Genomic DNA, 6,441 nt, shown 5'->3' with positions numbered 1-6,441 from the left:
TCTGGACGGTTCCATGAGGACCCTGTTTTTGGAAGGATACAGAAAAAAAGGTGTCCTTTTTTTTTTTCTTTTTAATTAATTAATTTATTTAGGGCTGTGTTGGGTCTTCGTTTCTGTGCGAGGGCTTTCTCTAGTTGTGGCAAGCGGGGGCCACTCTTCATCACGGTGCTCCGTGGCATGTGGGATCTTCCCAGACCAGGGCTCGAACCCGTGTCTCCTGCATTAGCAGGCAGATTCTCAACCACTGCACCACCAGGGAAGCCCCAAGGTGTCCTTTTATGTTCACTGTTCAATAAATATTCCTTAAATCTTGGACAGTGTATTATTTTGGGTGCCATCCTTAGTAAGAAAGAGAAAGTTATTTATTTGGAAGAAAAGGAGTTAAATAATGAGACATTAGGGCTTCCCTGGTGGCACAGTGGTTGAGAGTCCTCCTGCCGATGCAGGGGACACGGGTTCGTGCCCCGGCCCGGGAAGATCCCACATGCCGTGGAGCGGGTAGGCCCGTGAGCCATGGCCATTGAGCCTGCGCGTCCGGAGCCTGTGCTCCACAACGGGAGAGGCCACAACAGTGAGAGGCCTGCGTACCGCAAAAAAAAAAAAAAAAAAAAGAGACATTAGATGTGGTTTTTAGAAATCTAGAGATGCCCTCTATAAGTTTAAAATGGCAGTCTCTTCTCTAAAGTTCATCAGGAAAATATTACTAAGAATTTATCTACTCACATCCTCACTATTTTGTCATTCTTTCAACCAATATTTGCTGCACACCTGCTCCATGCAGACGTAATTCCATTTGCTGGGATTCAGTACTGAACAAAGCAGACAAAAGTCCCCTCAGTTAGCTTGTGTCTGAGTGGTGAACACATAGGATAACAAAATAAATAAGAAAAACTTCAAGCTCATGTTCTGTACACACTGCATGCTGTTCACTTACACATAAGATCTGTGGTCGTAGATGAGACGTAAAAGTAATGTTGTTTGACAAAAAAAAATTTCTCGAGGACAGACAGCAGAAGCAAGAAGAACTAAAATTCTGCAGCCTGTGGAACGAAAACCACATTCACAGAAAGATAGACAAAATGAAAAGGCAGAGGACTTTGTACCAGATGAAGGAACAAGATAAAACCCCAGAAAAACAACTAAATGAAGTGGAGATAGGCAACCTTCCAGAAAAAGAATTCAGAATAACGATAGTGAAGATGATCCAGGACCTCAGAAAAAGAATGGAGGCAAAGATTGAGAAGATGCAAGAAATGTTTAACAAAGACCTAGAAGAATTAAAGAACAAACAAACAGAGATGAACAATACAATAACTGAAATGAAAACTACACTAGAAGGAATTGATAGCAGAATAACTGAGGCAGAAGAACAGATAAGTGACCTGGAAAATAGAATGGTGGAATTCACTGCCATGGAAGAGAATAAAGAAAAAACAATGAAAAGATATGAAGACAGCCTAAGAGACCTCTGGGACAACATTAAGTGCACCAATATTCGCATTATACGGGTTCCAGAAGGAGAAGAGAGAGAGAAAGGACCCGAGAAAATATTTGAAGAGATTATAGTCGAAAACTTCCCTAACGTGGGAAAGGAAATAGCCACCCAAGACCAGGAAACACAGAGAGTCCCAGGCAGGATAAACCCAAGGAGAAATATGCCAAGACACATAGTAATCAAATTGACAAAAATTAAAGACAAAGAACAATTATGGAAAGCAACAAGGGAAAAACGACAAATAACATACAACGGAACTCCCATAAGGATAACAGCTGATTTCTCAGCAGAAACTGTACAAGCCAGAATGGGGTGGCATGATATATTTAAAGTGATGAAAGAGAAGAACCTACAACCAAGATTACTCTACCTGGCAAGGATCTCATTCACATTCGACAGAGAATCAAAAGTTTTACAGACAAGCAAAAGCTAAGAGAATTCAGCACCACCAAACCAGCTTTACAACAAATGCTAAAGGAACTTCTCTAAGTGGGAAACACAAGAGAAGCAAAGGACCTACAAAAACAAACCCATAACAATTAAGAAAATGGTAATAGGAACATACATATCAATAATTACCTTAGGGCTCCCCTGGTGGCGCAGTTGTAGAGAGTCCGCCTGCCGATGCAGGGGACGCGGGTTCGTGACCTGGTCGGGGAAGATCCCCCATGCCGCAGAGCAGCTGGGTCCGTGAGCCATGGCTGCTGAACCTGCGCGTCCAGAGCCTGTGCTCCACAACAAGAGAGGCCACAACAGTGAGAGGCCCGCGTACTGCAAAATAAATAAATAAATAAATAAATAAAATAATTACCTTAAACGTGAATGGATTAAATGCTCCAACCAAAAGACACAGGCCCGCTGAATGGATACAAAAGCAAGACCCATATATATGCTGTCTACAAGAGACCCACTTCAGACATAGGGACACATACAGACCGAAAGTGAAGGGATAGAAAAGGATATTCCATGCAAATGGAAATCAAAAGAAGGCTGGAGTAGCAACATTCATATCAGATAAAATAGACTTTAAAATAAAGAATGTTACAAGAGACAAGGAAGGACACTACATAATGACCAAGGGATCAGTCCAAGAAGAAGATATAGCAATTATAAATATATATGCACCCAACATAGGAACACCTCAATACATAAGGCAACTGCTAACAGCTATAACAGAGGAAATCGACAGTAACACAGTAATAGTGGGGGACTTTAACATCTCACTTACACCAATGGGCAGATCATCCAGGCAGAAAATTAATAAGGAAACACAAGCTTTAAATGACACAGTAGACCAGATAGATATAATTGATATTTATAGGACATTCCACCCAAAACCAGCAGATTACACTTCCTTCTCAAGTGCACATGGAACATTCTCCAGGATAGATCACATCTTGGGTCACAAATCAACCCTCGGTAAATTTAAGAAAATTGAAATCATATCAAGCATCTTTTCCAACCACAATGCTATGAGATTAGAAATCAATTACAGAGAAAAAAACGTAAAAGACACAAACACACGGAGGCTAAACAATACATTATTAAATAACCAAGAGATCACTGAACAAATCAAAGAGGAAATCAAAAAATACCTAGAGACAAATGACAACAAAAACACGACTATCCAAAACCTGTGAGATGCAGCAGAAGCAGTTCTAAGAGGGAAGTTTATAGTAATACAAGCCTACCTCAAGAAACAAGAAAAATCTCAAAGAAACAATCTAACCTTACACCTAAAGGAGCTAGAGAAAGAAGAACAAACAAAAGCCAAAGTTAGTAGAAGGAAAGAAATCATAAAGACCAGAGCAGAAATAAATGAAATAGAAACAAAGAAAACAATAGCAAAGATCAATATAACTAAAAGCTGGTTCTTTGAGAAGATAAACAAAATTGATAAACCTTTAGCCTGACTCATCAAGAAAAAGAGGGAGAGGACTAATATCAATAAAATTGAAATGAAAAAGGAGGAGTTACAATGGACAACACAGAAATATAAAGCATCATAAGAGACTACCACAAGAAACTCTATGCCAATAAAATGGATAACCTGTAAGAAATGGACAAATTCTTAGAAAGGTATAATGTTCCCAGACTGAACCAGGAAGAAATAGAAAGTATGAACAGACCAATCACAAGTAATGAAATTGAAACGGTGATTAAAAATCTTCCAACAAACAAAAGTCCAGGACCAGATGGCTTCACAGGTGAATTCTCTCAAACATTTACAGAAGAGCTAACACCCATCCTTCTCAAACTCTTCCAAAAAATTGCAGAGGAAGGAACACTCCCAAACTCATTCTATGTGGCCACCATCACCCTGATACCAAAACTAGACAAAGATACTACAAAAAAAGGAAATTAAAGACCAATATCACTGAAGAACATAGATGCAAAAATCCTCAACAAAATACTAGCAAACAGAATCCAACAACACATGAGAAGGATCATACACGATGATCAAGTGGGATTTATCCCAGGGATGCAAGGATTCTTCAATATATGCAAATCAATCAATGTGATACACCATATTAACAAATTGAAGAAGAAAAACCATATGATCATTTCAATAGATGCAGAAAAACCTTTTGACAAAATTCAACACCTATTTATGATAAAAACTCTCCAGAAAGTGGACAGAGAGGGAACCTACCTCAACATAATAAGGGCCATATACGACAAAGCCACAGCAAACATCCTTCCCAATGGTGAAAAACTGAAAGCATTTCCTCTAAGATCAGGAATAAGACAAGGATGCCCACTCTCTCCACTATTATTCAACATAGCTTTGGAAGTCCTAGCCATGGCAATCAGAGAAGAAAAAGAAATAAAAGGAATACAAATTGGAAAAGAAGAAGTAAAACTGTCACTGTTTGCAGATGACATGGTACTATACATAGAGAATCCTAAAGATGCTACTAGAAAACTACTAGAGCTAATCAATGAATATGGTAAAGTTGCAGGATACAAAATTAATGCACAGAAATCTCTTGCACTAACAACAAAAATCAGAAAGAAAAATTAAGGAAACAATCCAATTCACCACTGTAACAAAAAGAATAAAATACCTAGGAATAAACCTACCTAAGGAGGTAAAAGACCTGTACTCAGAAAACTATAAGACACTGATGAAAGAAATCAAAGATGACACAAACAGATGGAGAGATAAACCATGTTCTTGGATTGGAAGAATCAATATTGTGAACATGACTATACTACACAAAGCAATCTACAGATTCAGTACAATCCCTATCAAATTACCAGTGGCATTTTTTACAGAACTAGAACAAAAAAAATCTTAAAATTTGTATGGAAACACAAAAGGCCCCGAATAACCAAAGCAGTCTTGCAGGAAAAAAATGGAACTGGAGGAATCAGACTCCCTGACTTCAGACTATACTACAAAGCTACAACAATCAAGACAATATGGTACTGGTGCAAAAACAGAAATATAGATCAATGGAACAGGATAGAAAGCCCAGAGATAAACCCACACATCTATGGTCAACTAATCTATGACAAAGGAGGCAAGGATATACAATGGAGAAAGGACAGTCTCTGTAATAAGTGGTGCTGGGAAAACTGGACAGCTACATGTAAAAGAATGAAATTAGAACACTCTCTAACACCATACACAAAAATAAACTCAAAATGGATTAGAGACCTAAATGTAAGACTGGACACTATAAAACTCTTAGAGGAAAATATAGGAATAACACTCTGACATAAATCACAGCAAGATCTTTTTGATCCACCTCCTAGAGTAATGGAAATAAAAATAAACAAATGGGACCTAATGAAACTTAAAAGCTTTTGCAAAGCAAAGGAGACTACAAACAGACGAAAAGACAACCCTCAGAATGGGAGAAAATATTTGCAAATGGATCAGTGGACAAAGGATTAATCTCCAAAATATATAAACAGCTCATGCAGCTTAATATTAAAAAAACAGACAACCCAATCAAAAAATGGGCAGAAGACCTAAATAGACATTTCTCCAAAGAAGACATACAGATGGCCAAGAAGCACATGAAAAGATGTTCAGCATCACTAATTATTAGAGAAATGCAAATCAAAACTACAATGAGGTATCACCTCCCACAGGTTAGAATGGGCATCATCAGAAAATCTACAAACAACAAATCCTGGAGAGTGTGTGGAGAAAAGGGAACCCTCTTGCACTGTTGGTGGGAATGTAAATTGATACAGCCACTATGGAGAACAGTACGGAGGTTCCTTAAAAAGCTAAAAATAGAATTACCATATGACCCAGCAATCCCAGTCCTAGGTATATAACCTGAGAAAACCATAATTCAAAAAGACACATGCACCCCAACGTTCATTGCAGCACTATTTACAATAGCCAGGTCATGGAAGCAACCTAAATGCCCATCAGCAGACAAATGGATAAAGAAGATGTGGTACAGGTATACAATGGAATATTACTCAGCCATAAAAAGGAACGAAATTGGGAGATTTGTAGAGACGTGGATGGATCTAGAGACTGTGACACAGAGTGAAGTAAGTCAGAAAGAGAAAAACAAATATCGTATATTAATGCATACATGTGGAATCTAGAAAAATGGTACAGATGAATCAGTTTGCAGGGCAGAAATAGAGACACAGATGTAGAGAACAAATGTAAGGACACCAGGGGGGAAAGTGCAAGGGGGGGTGGTGGTGGGATGAAGTGGGAGATTGCGATTGACATATATACACTAATATGTATAAAATAGATAACTAATAAGAACCTGCTGTATAGTGGTTAAGAATCTGCCTGCCAATGCAAGGGACACGGGTTCGAGCCCTGGCCTGGGAAGATCCCATATGCCGTGGAGCAACTAAGCCCGTGCGCTACAACTACTGAGCCTGAGCTCTAGAGCCCGCAAGCCACAACCACTGAGCCCACGTGCCACAACTACTGAAGCCTGCGCACCTAGAGCCCA

The sequence above is a fragment of the Delphinapterus leucas genome, chromosome 6 (assembly GCF_059928025.1).
Source record: "Delphinapterus leucas isolate spDelLeu-1000000601 "Yukka" chromosome 6, BTC_Dleu_Yukka2, whole genome shotgun sequence".
NCBI classification, from domain to species: domain Eukaryota; kingdom Metazoa; phylum Chordata; class Mammalia; order Artiodactyla; family Monodontidae; genus Delphinapterus; species Delphinapterus leucas.
Note: the sequence above shows the minus strand (reverse complement) of the source record.